Source organism: Peromyscus eremicus, unplaced genomic scaffold (genome assembly GCF_949786415.1).
Source record: "Peromyscus eremicus unplaced genomic scaffold, PerEre_H2_v1 PerEre#2#chrX_unloc_2, whole genome shotgun sequence".
Lineage (NCBI taxonomy): Eukaryota > Metazoa > Chordata > Mammalia > Rodentia > Cricetidae > Peromyscus > Peromyscus eremicus.
In genome coordinates this window covers 4711077-4729762 of record NW_026734289.1, presented here as the reverse complement: position 1 = coordinate 4729762, position 18686 = coordinate 4711077, and the positions used below count along the sequence as shown (strand labels likewise).

General features: G+C 40.5%; 1 long non-coding RNA gene across 1 annotated transcript in view; it reads left to right on the top strand.

The window, feature by feature from the left end:
* Positions 1–18686, top strand: part of LOC131901065 (uncharacterized) — a 93656-nt gene that overhangs the window by 23135 nt on the left and 51835 nt on the right. The window lies entirely within an intron of this gene.

Genomic DNA, 18686 nt, shown 5'->3' with positions numbered 1-18686 from the left:
TGTGACACACCTAGATGCATCTCTCTTCCTCACTTTCTGCCCAAAAGTCCTGTCTAACCTCTTTATGCCTAGCTATTGGCCATTCGGCTCTTTATTAAAGCAATCAGAAGGCACCTTGGCAAAGACACATCTTCACAGTGTACAAAACAATTATTCCACAATATATACTTGTAGATGTAACCAACCGTCTTATTAAATAAGAAACACAGAGCCGATTCAGAGAAGAAAGCCAAGAGGTCAGAACTAAGAGCCTTACCCTTCCTGCTTCAGCCAAGAGAGCTCTCCGAAAGGGACCTACTTCCTGTGTGTATGTCTTTATATAGTCTTTCGGTTCTGCCTTCTCATTGGTTGTAAACCCAAACACATGACTGCCTCATCACTGCCTGTCTGTAGAGACTTCCACGTCTTCTATGGTTGGTATTGAGATTAAAGGCATGTGTCTCCAAAGCTGGCTGTATCCTTTTACACACAGAGATCTACCTAACTCTGTCTACCAAGTGCTGGGATTAAAGGCATGCGCCACAACCGCCACGCTCTTGCTATGGCTCTAATAGCTCTGACCACCGGGTAACTTTATTTATTAACATACAATTAAAATCACATTTCAGTACAAATAAAATACCACCATATGTACTTAGCAATATTTTGCCAAGCTCTTCATTGTGGTACTTTGTTGTCACAGCTGGGTAGGTGTATTTGTTGTTTCCTTCCCTTGGCTGATTGAACAGCACCCAGTACTATGAAAACTAGTCCTCAGGGTGCAGACTTTCAGGTCAGTTCCAGCTTGGATCCTTCCAGTCCGGTGTCTGAAGCACATGGTATTTTCAGCAAGAGAGACTTACCTCCAACTTCTGTGAGATGGACAAGGGCAATGTCAATACCCCATATTGCTTTGGGACTCTCAAACTCCCCTTACCAGCAAATCAAAAGGGAGTGTTTCATCCCTGGTACTGGGAATTTTGCTAGACAGTCTATGGCTTTTTGCAGAAACATTGACAGTTCACCTGGGGAAATTTCATTTAAAGTACAAATGTATACACACACACACACACACACACACACAAACACACACTCACACACACTCATCAACACATACAAGTAATTTTAGATAAATAATCATTGTCTTATTTAGGGTTTCTGTTGCTGTGATGAAGCACCATGACCCAAAAACAAGTTGAGGAGGAAAGTGTTTATTTGGCTTACACTTCCATATCACTGTTCATCATCGAAGGAAGTCAGGACAGGAATCTAGAGGCAGGAGCTGATGCAAAGGCCATGAAGGAATACTTCTTACTAGCTTGCTCCCCATGGCTTACTCAGCCTGCTTTCTTATAGAACCCAGGACCACCACCCCAGGCATTGCACCACCCACAGTTTGCTGGGGCAACCCACCAATCACTAACTAAGAAAATGCCCTACAGGCTTGCCTACAGCCCAATCTTTTGGAGGCATTTTCTCAGTTGAGGCTCCCTCCACTCAGATGATGCTAGTTTGTGTAAAGTTGACACAAAACTAGCCACACAATCGCTGTGGCTTTTTTCAAGCAACCTTACTGTTATTTCCACCTCTTCCCCTCCATCCCCATTTGTATTGACCATCTTCTCCCCACTCCAATGAAAACCTCCCCTGTTTTCAATATTTCCCCTCATATCATTTGTGTATTGTTATTCTTCACTCTAGGGCTCCTTCCCATGCCCTCCCCTCTGTGCTACCACTTGACTTTCATAGTTTCTGCATTTACTCCAGGTTTCATATTCACATCTGAAGATTTGGAGTTAGGATTCACAGAAGAATGAGAACATGTGCCATTTGTCTTTCTGTGTCTGGGTTAATTCACTTAATACAATATTTTCTAGTTCCATCCCTTTGCCTCTAGATTTCATTTTCTTTACAGGTGAATAGTATTCCACAGTGTATATGTACTGCATTCTCATTACCCATTCATTAGATAGTTAAAAACTATCTAAGTTATTTCCTTTTCCTAGTCTATGTGAATAGAGTGGTAATGAACAAGACTGAGCAAGTATCTGGGGTAGGATGTCAAGAATTTTGGACACATGCCAAAGAACTGCATAGCTTGCTTATAAGGTATCTGTTTGCCTGCATGTGTGTTCACACTACATGTATGTCATGCCCACGGAGATCAGAAGAGGTGTTAGTTCTTCTGGAATTGGAGTTAAATAATGTTGTGATCCTCTAAGTAGGTTATGGGAATCGAAGCTTGGTCCTCTGCAAGAGTAAAAATGCTATTAACCACTGAGAAAAGCGCCATTTGTTATTTAGAGCCACTGGTAGCAAAAGTCCATGAGAACATGCAGCAGTGACAACTAGAGTTGAGAAGGTCTACCTATCAGAACTAAGGGTTCTGTTACAGGAAACCATCACTCAATGCATTATGAAATTCCTGCCTTTTGGATGAATTGGCTGTCACTTGTTGTAAACTTCTTGTGCAATAACAGCTGTGATTCTCTCCATTTACGGTGCATTTCCATGTTATGTGTACATGTAATCTCATGATTGCATCTCAATCTTGGGCTCAACTTTCCCTATACATTTGGGGTAATTGGATAACTGCCCCCAGCTGTGTATATTTTCATTAACATATATCTGGCACATCCAACAACGACAGGCAGCCACTAAGGTGACTATAGGTGTTGATGGCTCTTAGACATCGAACCCATAGCCCTCCACAGGAGATTATGCATGTCTGGCTTTCTGAAGTTCGAAATACTGCCTACATTCGCCACCCAGGGTGACTCCACAGGGATGGATGTTCTTTTAGAGCCGGTAGTCAAACATGGGTAAGATCTTGTTTTTGCAACCCATCCAAAGACAGGCACAGTCCAATTGCTGAGTCGCCCTGAGGCAGGGTCAACAAGGCTGGAGCAAAGAACTCTGACTCCTGCTGAGTACCCAGGTAATAAAATAAAAGGGTGGATATGTAGTAGGACAGGCCCATAGGGTAGAGGAAATTGGCTCAGCCCTATAGCCAAGGCATGCTCATAGTGTACTCCTTAAGAGCCAACCTAGAGTCTGCCTGAGGGCCTAGCAATAGAAGCTCAGAGTTCCTAGTCAATGTCAGAGTTCCTGATCATGCCAATTCTGCCTAAGGACCTAACAACAGTCTCTGTCCGAGTCCCTGATCATGCGCAGCCAATGAGGGATGACCACACAGACTGGGTGCTGGGAGGATGGTATATAAGGCCTTCCCAGTTATTGAATTAAAGAGTTTGTTATTTGCTTTCACAGAGTTCTGGTGGCTGTGTCATTGATGCCACACCTTCTGACCCCTGGCCCCTAGGAAGCCGTTTGAATCCAAGCAACAAAGTGTAATGTGAATAGAAGAATTCTATCTCAAAGGCACAGAAAATATATTCAACAAAATCATAGAAGAAAATTTTCCCAACCTAAAGGAAGACATGCCTAAGAAGGTACAAGAATCTTACAGAATACCAAATAGACTGGAAGAAAATAAAAATCCCCTTCACCACATAATAATTAAAATGCTAAATATACAGAATAGAGACAGAATATTAAGAGCTTCAAAGGAAAATGGTCAAGAAACATATAAAGAAGACCTGTCAGTATTACACCCAAGTTCTCAAAGGAGAATCTGAAAGGAAGAAGGTCCTAGACAGACATTTTGCAGTAAAGCTTTCAATGACTACAGACAGAGAAAACAAGATATTCCAAGATAAAACCTGATTTAAACAATACCTATCCATAAATCCAGCACTACAGAAAGTACTAGAAGGAAAACTCCAACCCAAGGAAGTTAGCTGCTCCCACAAAAACAAAGGCAATAGACAGCAGCAAATCTCAAAGAAGGAAAATGCATACACACAAACATCACCAACAAAAAAAATAACAGGAATTAACAATCACTGGTCATTAATATCTCTTACTATCAATGGACTGACTCAATTTGTCCATAAAAAGACACAGGCTAACAGAATGGGTACGAAAACAGGATCCATCCTTCTGCTGCATAAAACAAACACACTTCAACTGCAAAGACAGACATTACCTCAGAGTAAAAGGCTGGGAAAAGACTTTCCAATCAAATGGACTTAAGAAGCAAGCTGGTGTGGCTATCCTAAATTCTAACAACATAGACTTCAAACTAAAATCAATCAAAAGAGATTGGGAAGGACATTACATACTCATCACAAGAAAGATCCACCAAGATGAAGTCTCAATTCTGAATGTTTATGCCCCAAATACAAGGGCACCAACATATGTAAAAGAAACATTAATAAGGCTTAAATCGCACATCAAACTCCACACGTTAGTAGTAGGAGACTTCAACATCCCACTCTCAATACTGGACAGATCTGCCACATTGAAACTTAACAGAGAAATAAGGGATCTAACAGATGTTATGACTCAAATGGACCTAATAGATATCCACAGAATATCCCACCATAACAATAAAGAATATACCTTATCCGTAGCACCCCATGGAACTTTCTCTAAAATCAACCACATACTCGGTCACAAAGCAAATCTCAATAGATACAAAAAAGTTAGAATAACCTCCTGTAGTCTATCAGACCACCATGGTTTAAATTTAGATTTCAACAACAACAAAAATTACAGTAGGCCTACAATCTCATGGGAACTAAATAATCCTCAACTGAATCACCAATGGGTAAAGGAAGAAATGAAGAAAGAAATTAAAGACTTCCTACAATTCAATGAAAATGAATGTACTACATACTCAAACTTATGGGACACTATGAAAGCAGTGCTAAGAGGAAAATTCATAGCACTAGATACCCACATAAAGAAATTGGAGAAATCTCACACTAGTGACTAAATAGCACACCTATAAGCTCTAGAACAAAAAGAAACAAACTCACTCAGGAGGAAGAGATGCCAGGAAATAATCAAATTGAGAGTTGGAGTCAATGAAATACAAACAAAGAGAACAAATCAAAGAATCAGTGAAACAAAGAGTTGGTTCTTTGAGAAAATGAATAAGATAGACAAGCCCTTATCCAAGCTAACTAAAAGGCAGAGAGAGAGAGAGCATCCAAATTAACAAAATCAGAAATGAAAAGGGAGACATAACAACAGACAACGAGGAAATCCAGAGAATCATCAGGTCATACTTCTAACACCTGTACTCTTCAAAATTGGAAACAGACAATTTTTCTAGACAGGTACCACATACCAAAGTTAAATCAAGACCAGATAAACAATTTGAATAGACCAATAAGCCCTAAGGAAACAGAAACAGACATTAAAAGTCTCCCAACCAAAAAATCCCAGGACAAGATGGTTTCAACCCAGAATTCTACCAGATTTTCAAAGAAGAGTTAATACCAACACTCTGCAAATTATTCCACACAATAGAAACAGAAGGGACATTACCAAACTCCTTTTATGAGGCTACAGTTACTCTGATTCCCAAGCCAAACAAACATTCAACAAAGAAAGAGAATTACAGACCAATCTCCCTCATGAACACTGATGCAAAAATACTCAATAAAATATTGGCAAACCAAATCCAAAAACACATAAAAAAAAAAGTATCCACCATAATCAAGTAGGCTTTATCTAAGACATGCAAGGATGGTTGAACATACTAAATTTACTGTAAATTTACAATTTACGGCAAGAAAACAGCCAACACCAAAAAGTTCAAAGAGATTCTACTAAAAGCAGGAACAAGACAATGCTGTTCACTCTCTCCATATTTATTCAATATAGTACTTGAAGTTCTCTTGAGTTTCTCTCCATTAAGCTGTTGGCTTGCTGTACATTGTCTTTATTATGTATAGGTATGTTCCTTGTATTTCAGAACTCTCTAAAACTTTTATCATGAAGGTGTTTTGGATTTTGTCAAAGGCCTTTTCAGCATCTAATGAGATGATCATGCGGTTGTTTTCTTTCAGTTTGTTTATATGGTGTATTACATTGACAGATTTTCATATGTTCAACCATTCTTGCATACCTGGGATGAAGCCTACTTTGTCATGGTGGATAAATTTTTTGATGTGTTCCTGGATTCGGTTGGGCAGTATTCCATTGAGTATTTTTGCATCAATGTTCATGAGGGAGATTGGTCTGTAATTTTCTTACCTTGTTGCATCTTTGTGTGTTTTCGATAATAGGGTAACTGTAGCCTCATAAAAAAAATTGGGCAGGATTTTGGGAATCTGGTGCCTGTGGTGTGATGCCTTGTGCAGCCTTGGTCCAGTGGGAAGGGGCTTGGACTTGCTTGGGCTTAGTGTGCTGGGCTCTACTGACTTCACATGGGAGACCTTGATTTGGGAGAGGTGGGGATGTTGGGTGGCTTGGAAGAGAGGGCTGGGGGTTGGAGAAGGAAGGAGGTGGGATCTGTGGGTGGTATGTAGAGTGAGTAGACAATTTCTTAATAAAGAAAAATGAAAAAAAAAGAGAAAGAAATGTCTCATGTCTCAGTGGTTAACAGCATTTTTCTCTTGCAGAGGACCAAGCTTAAATTCCCATTACCTACTTAGAGGCTCACAACATTCTTTATCTCCATTTCCAAACTGATACCTCTTCTGATCTCCGTGGGCATGACATACATGTAGTGTGTATACATATGCAGGAAAACTCATACCTGATAAGCATGCTATGAAGTTCTTTGGCATATGTCCAAAGTTCTTGATATCCTACCCCAGATACTTGCTCAGTCTTGTTCATTACCACTCTATTCACATAGACTAGGAAAAGGAAATAACCTAAATAGCTTTCAACTAATGAATGGGTAATGAGAATGCAGTACATATACAATGTGGAACACTATTTATCTGTAAAGAAAATGAAATCTAGAGGCAAAAGGATGGAACTAGAAAATATTGTATTAAGTGAATTAACACAGACACAGAAAGTCAAATGACACATGTTCTCATTATTCTGTGATTCCTACCTCCAAATCTTCAGATGTGAATATGAAAACTGGTGTATGTGCAGAAACTATGAAAGTCAAGTGGTAGCACAGAGGGGAGGGCATAGGAAGGAGCCCTAGAGTGAAGAATAACAATACACAAATGATGTGAGATGAAATAGTGAAAACAGGGGAGGTTTTCATTAGAGTGGAAAGAAGGTGGTCAATACAATTGGGGATGGAGGAGAAGAGGTAGAAATAGCAGTAAGGATGCTTGAAAAAAGCCATAGTGATTGTGCTGGCTAGTTTTGTGTCAACTTTTCACAAACTAGCATCATCTGAGTGGAGGGAGCCTCAACAGACAAAATGCCTCCATAAGATTGGGCTGTAGGCAACCCAGTAGGGCATTTTCTTAGTTAGTGATTGATGGGTATGGCCCAGCAAACTGTGGGGGGTACAATCTCTGGGCTGGTGTTTCTGGGTTCTATACGAAAGCAGGGTGTTTAAGCCATGGGGAGCAAGCTAGTAAGAAGTATCCTTCATGGCCTTTGCATCAGCTCCTACCTCCAGGTTCGTATCCTGACTGATGAACAGTGATATGGAATGAAACCAAATAAACCCTGTCCTCCTCAACTCATTTTTGAGTCATGGTGCTTCATCACAGCAACAGAAACCCTAAATAAGACAATGATTATTTATCTAAAATTACTTGTATGTGTTGTGTGTGTGTGTGTGTGTGTGTGTGTGTGTATACATCTGTACTTTAAATGAAAATTCACTCAGCTGAGATGTCAATGTTTCTGCAAAAAGCCATAGACTGTCCAGCAAAATCCCCAGTACCAGGGATGAAACACTCCCTTTTGAGTTGTTGGTAAGGGGAGTTTGAGAGTCCCAAAACAATATGGGGTATTGACATTGCCCTTGACCATCTCACAGAAGTTGGAGGTAAGTCTCTCTTGCTGAAAATACCATGTGCTTCAGACACCAGACTGGAAGGATCCAAGCTGGAACTGACCTGAAAGTCTGCACCCTGAAGATTAATTTTCATACTACTTGGTGCTGTGCAAGCAGCCAAGGGAAGGAAACAACAAATACACCTAACCAGCTGTGACATCAAAGTACCACAAAGATCAGCTTGGCAAAAAATCAATAAGTATGTAGTGTGGAATAATTATTTTGTACACTGTGAAGATGTGTCTTTGCCAAGGTGCCTTCTGATTGCTTTAATAAAGAGGTGAATGGCCAATAGCTAGGTGGAAAGAGGTTGGACAGGACTTCCAGGCAGAAAGTGAGGAAGAGAGATGCATCTAGGCATGTGACAGACACCAGGGCACATGGAGAGGAAAGAGGAGTTGCAAGATGGAAGAGAGGTAAAAAGCCATGAGGCAAAACATAGATTGATATAAATGGGTTAAGTTATGGGAGCTAGTGGGACAAGCATAAGCTATAGGCTGAGCTTTTCATTATTAATAGTATGTCTCCATGTCATTTTTTAAATTGTGCGCTGGAGGCCCAAAGGAAAAAAACTCTGCCTACAAGTATGCATCATAACTCTTACATCTTGGCCATAAGGAAGAGAAACTGAGGATAGTAGCACATGTGTTTAATCCCAGCATGCAGGAGGCAGAGGCAGGGAGATCTCTGTGATTTTGGGGACAACCTGGTGTACACAATGGTTTCCAGTCTACCTAGGTCCAGACTGTAAAACCTTGACTCAAAAAAAGGAGATAATGAAATTGAGATGTAATTCAAACCATGATTTTTAATGTACCTTTTGCCCCAAATTGTGTATTTTGGCTCAGTGCTATGCTGGGAAGGATCAAGAAGTGAGTGTAATGTCCAAATTGTCTCCTCTCTGTTCACTGACTCACTTACAAGTTGAGGAGAGCTCTGCTGGCCTTGATGTCTTCTGCCACATTTCTTTTTTTATTTTAATTTTTATATACTGTTTTTTAAATTTTACTTACCAACCCCAGTTCTCCCTCCTTCCCTTTCTCCCGCTTTCCGGCAAGTTCTCCTCATGCCATCCCCTGGCAATGGGACCAGGTCTTATCCTGGGTACACGAAATGGCTTTATTTTTTAATTTTTTAATTCAATTTACATACCAACTACAGATCACCCTCTCAACGCTCCTCCATCTCCTCCCTCCTTCCCCCCCAATGCCCCATGCCCTCCTCCAAAAGGGTTAGTCCCTCCATGGGGGAACAGGAAAGCCTGGTACATTATTTTTGGAAGAGAGGAGATGTATGAAGATGGATTAGACGATTCTACACATAGGGAAAACATTCTAATTAAAAGACTTTAAAAACTATTGTAGATGTTTATTTGATACTAGCAATGTGGTCAGTTATCAGTAAGTATTTCTCTTCATCACAAAATAGTAAAGATTTCAAAAGTCCAAAGGGAAATATCTAGAAGCTTTAAAAATTGGTTTGAACCGAGCCCTAATTCTTCTAAAAAGGGTCTCCAAAATCTGGAGTAGAATTATCATACTCCATAATGAAATGCTTGAGTTCTTCAACATGTTGCTCACCTATTTCATGCAAACTCTGCTTCATTGCAAACTGTATAGATTTTTCTAAGAAACGATCCTTTTCAACCAGCCTTTGCACCACCATCCCGAAAGTTTCACAGACTTGTCGGTAAACCTTCTCAATCTCCATGATTTTTGATGCAATCGCTTTTGAGCAACTGCTAAGCTGGCTGTCTTCACACAATTCTGGGCCAGCTCCTGTGTTTGACTCGGGTTCTTCTGTCTGGTTGATACATAACGGTGCCTTGGATCCCGTCTCAAACTCGGAAATTTCAGCCAAGTTGTTTTCTTCTGACTTCTTGGGATTTTCATTAGCCCCCTTGCTTGCAGCATCAGCCTGTTCTGTCTCAGTCAGCCGGCTGGGGCGTTTTAACACCTTGGATGAAGAACCTGAAGGCACAGTATCTCTTGCTGTTTTCAAAAACTGGATGGCTCTCTCTTTACATCGATGTCGAGACTGATGGAAGGAGCGCATCCTGCTTCTACTGCTGAGACTGGAGCCAAATCTGCTGGGTAGGGAGTCCTTCCCGCCCACACGTGATTCTTTCAAAAATGGAGCGCCTAGTTTATGGGGAGATCGTTGTCTTGAATAATGGGAAAAATACAAATGTCTTCTACTAAAGCCGTTTCTCATGGCCCTGTATTGAGGCTGTCGGCTTGTGGCATACTCATCTCTTGACCATGGGGAGCCATAAGGGCCTCTTTTGTAGGGTGGGCCACTTCTTGGATTCTGAGAAAAACAGTGTCCTTCATCCCATTTTTGGTAATCCATGTGACAGTAGTATCTACTGTAGCCTCCTTCATCGAGTCTGGCTAGCAGAGATGGTCTCTTGTCTCCTAGAGGCGGTCTCTTTGGCACAACGGTTGCCATCACTGGGATGGTTCCAAGGAGGCGCTTGTTTTCCTGGTAGTCGCTTGTAGTCATACCATCCCTGTGCTTGATTTCCTGGAAGTTGCTTGTAGTCACACCATCCTTCAGACCACATCTCATCTCATGGAAGCCACTGGACTTCTGCGAACAGAAATGTGTACTTCCCTTCCTGTTCACTTTCAATTTCTAAGGATACTCATGGCTTAGTTCAAGAATCTGTTATTGTCTAAAAATTCGTCCTTGGAACTCTCCAACACGCACGTTCCACCGCTGCTGCTGAAACCCCACCAACAGCTCTCTAATTAGACTTAGGCCCATTCAACAGCAGGGAAATCATGCCATGTGATTGAAAGCTAGGAAATTAGCTGGGGCTAGTGAGGTCATGTGTCCTAGAGGAGAATGCCGTACTACCACTTGTCTAAATCAGTACAATTCCTAAGTGAATTCCACTTACTACAAATAAGTGTAGCTCTCACCCTCACCAAAAAAAAGCTTCTCTTTGCAACAGAGAGAGACCATTGCAGAAAACCACAACCACTCAAATTCAGAGAACAAGTGATTGTGGGGTGTCTAGCCCCAAGACACACACACACACACACACACACACACACACATATATATATATATATATATATATATAAATTCCTGGGCCTAAGGCTCAGGGAGCATCATTAAGAGGAAGAGGAAAGTTTGTAGGAACCAGAAATCAAAAGGAAGCTTCACAGATGATATTTCAACAATATGACTGCCTGAACAAGACGTGAATAAGGACAAACCAATCAATATATCACTTGAAAGGGGGAAATCTCATAGGGTTTACCTCTAAACAAAGAACTACAGACTGCTAAAGAATTAGTCTTCCCCAGGGATGACCCTTTTAACTGGTTACCAATATCAAGTCGTCAGCTCTGAATCATATATATATACAAGAAAAACTAAATAGACTGGGAATGCTGTATTAATATATTTATGTGTGTGTGTGTGTGTGTGTGTGTGTGTGTGTGTGTGTGTGATAATTAAGGAAAAGAGATCATAAATTTGAAAGGTAACCAGGAGGAGAGGATATGGAAGGGAAGGAAATAGAAAAGGAAAGGTTGTGATTGTATTATCATTTCTAAAAATTTCAAAATTAAATAATGTATAAATAAACATAGAAAACATATAAGGAAAAGAACATAAACACATAAAATATTTATTTAACAGTGAACAAATGTAAAATGAATTAAAATTAATTTATGTAGTAGCAAAAAATCATAATATTCTAATAAAATTCACTAGTGAAAAAAATAAAGTACCTTAAAATACAAGCTTATAAAATGTTTATTTAACATATTGAACAAATGTAAAATCAATTAAAATTAATTTATGTAACAAAAAAATCATAATGTCATAACATTTTATATAGTTTTTCTTATATTAGTTATAACTTTTGTCCTTTTTTCTTTTTATTAAAATAGAAAAGGGGAAATATGGTGATATTTTATTTGTACTGAAATGTGATTTTATTTGTATTTAATAAATAAAGTTGCCTGGGGATCAGAGCTAATAGCAAGCCATAGCAGAAGCCGGGCGGTGGTGGTGGACACCTTTAATCCAGATCACATGACAGACAGATCTCTGTGTGTTCAAAGATACAGCCAGCATGGAGACACATGCCTTTAATCTCAATACCAACCACAGAAGCCCTGGAGGTCTGTATAGACAGGCAGTGATGATGAGGTCATGTGATTGGGTTTACAACCAATGAGGAGGCAGAACAAAAAAGTCAATAAAAAGACACACAGGAAGTAGGTCTCTTTCTGAGGGGAAAGACAGTGGCGGCAGGAAGTGTCATAAGTACATGAGGAGAGGTGGTAGGATGATTTTAAGTCTCAGCTCTCAGCTACTGCTCTGACCTCTTGGGCTTTGAACTCTGCATTTGGCTCTGTGTTTCTTATTTAATAAGACTCCTCATCTACATACTCCTACGAGAAAAAGTTTCTTCTTTAAAACTCCTCAACTACATGTTTATCATTAATACAGAAATTCTAATCATTTAGAGAGTTACAGGTTGTCATGTTCTGGACCACAGACATGCTGTCTAGCTGCAGGTCTGCACCCTTTCCTCCAGCCCACACAGAGCCTGAAACAGCCTATGCTTCCTGGGCTTCCACAGCATTGTAGCCATCAGGACCCCCAGCTTCACACCCATATCAGCACGAAGCAACCAAGAATGATTTCTACAGCCTTTGTCACTTACCAATCTTTCTATATTGAACTTTCCAGCCTAGGGGTGGAATGTCCCTTTAAAAATGTTCTATTATTGTATAACTTCTGCCTATGATCCTGAAATATATACACTATCAGACATTCTCCTCATGTACTTATGACAATTATTCTGTATACAAGCCTTGCTATGTATACCCTGACACAGGTTGTTACTGTCCTCACATAGCTCAATGGTTTAATATTGCCTTGATTACAAATTTAAACTAGGTAAGCTTCAACTGCAGGCTTGGCTACACAGATGCTCGTGACTAACTCAGGTAACTCCTTATCTAACAATGCCTCTTGAAAATACAATTTAACTCAATTAATACCACCAATCAGAGATTAATAGATAGAGTTAATGTTTCAAACTAATCATTTCTTTATAACAACTGAGACTCATAGTATTCAGAAACACTTGACCATATTATGTGGTACTAGTTAATGATAGATTTTTTATGTTATTCCATTGCTCCCTTTTTAGGACAGAGATATTCTAACTTACACAACTATTCCTATTAGATAGTTATACTAATTCTCAGCTTTCCATTTACAGAGACTATCAATTATAAATATATATTATTATTGATACAAATATTAGGTATCCATATTAATTAACCATTACTTTTTATTTATCAAGTCAGTCATCTTCATATTTAAATTTATCCATGTTTTTTACTGCCCTAGAGAGAATTAAACATTATCCTTTTTTTTTTTACTAAATGCAAAAACCAGAACTGCTGTAAGCCACAGGAAAACGTAATGGAATTCACCTACTATCACAAAAGCTACTACCTTGAAAAGTCAAGGACATTTCTAAAGGTCAAGCTGTGCCTTAAGAAATCCTGGTGACATTTTAGCTTTTGTATATATATTAGCTGATTCCTGCAATGATTTCTTTGTATGCTATGTATGCTTCCAAGAACTCATAACAGTGTATCTTATCTGAAACACCTATCAAACATCCAGGGTCAAACAACCTCCTGAATTAAGGTAAATTAAGCTCAGACCTTCCTTTCTTATACAACCTTAGTGGTATTCATACTAACATTTTAGACTCCTAACATTTACCTAACCACCTCTAGGAATGAAGTTTGAGCACATAAATTCCCTTTGTCTGATATATTGACCCATTTTAGCTCTTAGTAGACCTCCTCCTTTACCACTCCCCTTTTGAGTTGTTAAAGAAAGCCTGATGGTCACTGCCTGAGGAAAAGTCTTGTCTGCTTTTATGACCCAGTAAGATTTCAAGCCTGGTGACCAGGCTTTAGCTAGAGTAGTACTATTGCATGGGTATATGACTGTAAACCTCAGAGACTTAGAGAGGACTTTTTGAGGATTTTGAATGGAGAGGATTTTGACTGGAGAACTAGATGGAGAACTTGAGAATGAGATGGAAGATGAAGAAGAGCCAGATGGGGAAGAAGAAGACAGGTAAGAACAAGATGAGAAAGACCAAGATTGGGGTAAAACTAACATGAGAGAATTAAGAATTCAGAACATAGAGGGGGCAGTAGATAGAGGCAGCGAGAAATCAGGCAAGAGAGGAGCTAGGCATGAGTTTGAACTGAAGCTGTATAGGTAACAGTATAAAGTAAACGGACTAAGAACGCAGTGTACTTGGATTCTTTCCTCAAAAATAATTCTTGCCATTTGCAGGATCTCTTCTGGGCCCCTGTGAAGAATAGTATTAAGGCTGGTCCTTAATAATATTTGAGAATTTTCATTATTAAATTCACTATGCGTAGAAGTTATTGTAGTAGAACAAGTTTATCAAAGGGAAAACTTGAAATTTCTTTTAAATATTACCATTTTAGAGCACTCATTCATGTATGTATAAACTACCCTATTTATCTTAAATAGATTACCTGAACTAAACATAATCATTGTAAGATAAATCGAGAAAGTTATTTTGTGCTGACATTAGAATTGCCAAGCTAATTCTCAAAAAGTGTATATTATCTGATTTGATATTCATATTTCCTGTCCATTTTACCCTACACCAAATTCTTCATGCCTAGCAGCAGTCATGCTGGTATGCAAATCCAATGTTTTCAAGGACCTCAAATGACCAACATGAAATTCAGACGAGTGAGTCAAAGATACGTGAGAGTTATGATATGTGATAGTATTCAGATAAACACAGGGAACTATAAAATTAGACAAGAAGCCAATTTACCCCAGATTGTAGGAAAGGAATGGGTTTCCTAGAGACAGATATATTTAAAATTGAAAGTAGTGGGATAAATTGGGGCTAAACAATGGAAGGCATTGTGAAGTGTTCAGAAACTCCAAGGAGAAAGCATGTGCCAAATCACTAAGGCAATGGCACAGGAAGATAATTTGAGGACAGGAAAGTGCCCCAGTGCTTCTGAATGATGCAAGCCTGAGTGACTGTGGAGGCAAAGGGAAACAGAAATCCTTCACAAAAACAAATACAGCACTGAAATAATTAAACAAAACCTTTCACCCAGCAACAACAAAACTGCTCAAAGGAAAACTGGTAAAATGTGCAATAATCAAACCAAGTTTCTCTATCAGTAAGATAACATCTTCATCCATATCCTTAAAAATACACTTTCTCAGTATATTAATTGCTATATAAATATGACCTCTCAAAGAATCAACTTGACCAAGGGTTTCAAAACTCATTCTATACAACTCTGCCACAGCTGGACCTTTAGAATGAAAGTGAATGGCCCATGGGGAGCCACTAATTTCAACCATTATTCACTTGGTGCCTTCAGAAGATTGTATGACCTTCCAAAAGCAATCCAAATATGTAAATGTTATAGGACCCAACATGTAAACCGTGACAAACAGAACAATTGTTTAAGGCTGCATTCGGGAGTCTAGCTGTGTCTGTGTTGTGAATCTGTGAACTTAAGCAAAAGCAGATAAGAGTATTGGAAAAACAACTTGCATCTGTACTCTAAGGAGATTATTTTTCTTCTTTTTATTGTCTACACAATAAATATCTATATATAATAGGTACTTCCATAATAAGAGCATTGCAGTAAGTATTATTAAGCAATCTAGGGATGTATTTCAGCATACAGAAAGACATTCACAGATGTTGTCACAAATTTAGCTACAAAATCCCAGGACAGGCCATGCTAAAAATGCAGAGTAGCATTTGTAATATCAATTCCAGGCATCCTCTGTTCTATTTAAACAACATTACTTGTTCTTTCCCTAACACAATCAGCAGTGATTTGCTGGCCCGCAGGCTCTGAGGAGCAAGGGTCCGGATCACCCTTTCTCACTCAGTTAGGAGGCTCAAGCAGATCTCACTGCAACACTGATGGTAGCCTGACAACAGGTACCGTCCTGGTGCAAGAGGGACCCGAGAGCACAGTCTCCTAAGCACCCCTTGCCTTTCCCAATCATGGTGCCCCTTCCAAAGTCCTTATCATGGCCGCCAACAGTGGGCACGAGACTAGCTAGCACTCTTGACCCTAAGGAAGAGGAGAGGGTCCTCAGCATCCCTCCTCATTCAGAAAACTTGGATGTTTGCCCTGCAGCTGCATGCAGAACGGCCAGGTGAGGCAGCTCAGGACTGGCCCATGCAGGCTCGAGGACAGTCATTCCAAGGGCCCCTCCTGAGAGCTGCTGGATTGCTGAGGCCAACTGTCACTCAAATTCTGTGTGCTCCTTCTGGACATGTCCGCAGTTCTCAGGAAAGGAGAGCCTCTCTGACAGGATACTGCTTAGATGCCGCTTGCCGTGAGTCACCATTGCCAAGTATATTCCCTACCTCTTGAGAGGGGTAATTTCCCATTTCCCTTTCTCTTGTTCAACTACCTTATTGGCTAAATGGCCAGATGTGTGGAGAGAGGCCAGCGAGCCTAAGCCTAGACGTTGCCCTCTGACCGTAGACTGCAATTTTCCCAGCTTCCCCAGCTTGGGAACCCCTTCACTGTCCCCCAAAGAGATGGTGACCATAGACCACAGTTTTCCCAGCCTCCCATGCCCTTCAGTGTCCCCCAAAAGGATGATTGTAGCTAGAGTTTTCCTGCCTGGCCCACAGTCAGGACAAATCTCTCTCACCTGCCAGTCCCACAGCCACTCAGACCCGACCAAGTAAACACAGAGACTTATATTGGTTACAAACTGTATGGCCGTGGCAGGCTTCTTGCTAACTGTTCTTACAGCTTAAATTAACCCATTTCTATTAATCTATACATTGCCACATGGCTCGTGGCTTACCGGCATCTTCACATGCTGTTTGTCATCGTGGCAGCTGGCAGTGTCTCTCTGACTCAGCCTTCCACTTCCCAGCTTTATTCTCCTCCTTGCCCCGCCTATACTTTCTGCCTAGCCAACGGCCAATCAGTGCTTTATTGATTAATCAGCAACACATTTGCCATACATCCCACAGCACTTCCCCCCCTTTTTTTTTTAAAAAAAGGAAGGGTTTAACCTTAACAAAGTAAAATTACATATAATTTGGGAATTTGGGCGTAGCTTCTCTTACTACTTCCTGCTGGAAGGGGGAGCTGTATCTTATGGGGAAACAAAGAAAATTTTAGAATTATGGAATAGTCCATGAGGCTGTATCGTCTGAGTCAGTTGCCTTCAAATCGTTGTGGGTGTTGGATCATCTAGGCCATGGTGTCATCGGAGACCTTTCAGGGAGTCTTGGCTGGTCAAACCTGATATATCTTAATCTTGAACAAATCCATAGCCTCTGGCTTTCTGTGGAAACAAAAGAGACTCTTTTCCAAAGCAACATATCCTTATATCCAAATTTTGAAGTCAAGGGATCTTTAAAATGTACATATTGGTTTAACTCAACATCTTTTACGATCAAATGTTTTTCTGCAGTTAAAAATCCCAAAGACAACACAATCCAGATTCTCTGTGTAATATTCATCTTTATGTGGCTTTTTTTATATTAATTTTACTGTCTCTTTAAAGACTTTATTTTTTAAAACTATGTATTTGTTTCTGTAACTGTATATATCACCTTTTTTATCTCTTTCAAGCCTATGTATATTTTACACACATTCTAAACTATTACATCTGAATCTGTATTATTGTGAATCTATTGCTTTAAACTGCAGCAGCTGTGGCTGCTGGCTCTGCCCACCTCAGCTTCCCATCATGGCGGTGGTTTACCACCAGCTCTGGGAGCTTTTGTGGGTCTATGCTTTTAGCCAAGCAGTGTGTAGCCCAGAAACATCTTTTTTTTTTGTACTAGCAAAGCTAAATCCACCACGCAGCTTAATGTGCCACTTGCAGAGGCCTGATTCCCGCCACACTGCAGGTTGAGCACGCACGCCAGGAACCCACCAGTAGCTGAAACCAGCAGCTGCCGCTCATTTGAAAGAGACAATTAGGAAGCTGTTTTTAGCTCTGTTTTAGAATCTTTTTTCTCAGTTTTTAGGTGGAAACCCTTGCCACCACTTTGGATGCCATTTGTAGCTTGAGTTTTCCTGCCTGGCCCACAGTCAGGACAAATCTCTCTCATCTGCCAGTCCCACAGCCACTCAGACCCAACCAAGTAAACACAGAGACTTATATTGGTTACAAACTGTATGGCCGTGGCAGGCTTCTTGCTAACTGTTCTTACAGCTTAAATTAACCCATTTCTATTAATCTATACCTTGCCACATGGCTCGTGGCTTACCGGCATCTTCACATGCTGTTTGTCATCGTGGCGGCTGGCAGTGTCTCTCTGACTCAGCCTTCCACTTCCCAGCTTTATTCTCCTCCTTGCCCCGCCTATACTTCCTGCCTAGCCAACAGCCAATCAGTGTTTATTGATTAATCAGCAACACATTTGCCATACATCCCACAGCAGATGATGACCATAGACCGAGGTTTTCCCAGCCTCCCTGACCTGAGACCCCCTTAGGTGTCCCACAAAGGGATGATGACACCTCACCCCACTGGGGGAAGCACTGGACCAGCATAAAAGACCCAAGGGACTTTGCACCTCCAGGGCGGTTCGACTGACTAGACACAAGTTCAGGAGCCAGAAGCCCTATGAGGACAAAACATTCAAAGTCCCTGACTTGTGGACTGCAGATAGTCTGCAGAGTCTTAGGGCTTCTACAATGAGTACATCCAGTAAGAAGACCCTGGACCCCATAAAAGAGCTAAAAGAGAACAAGGGAGGAAAAGTTCCACTTTTGCGGGAGGTTCCTGAGTGCAGGAGTAACCCACTGAG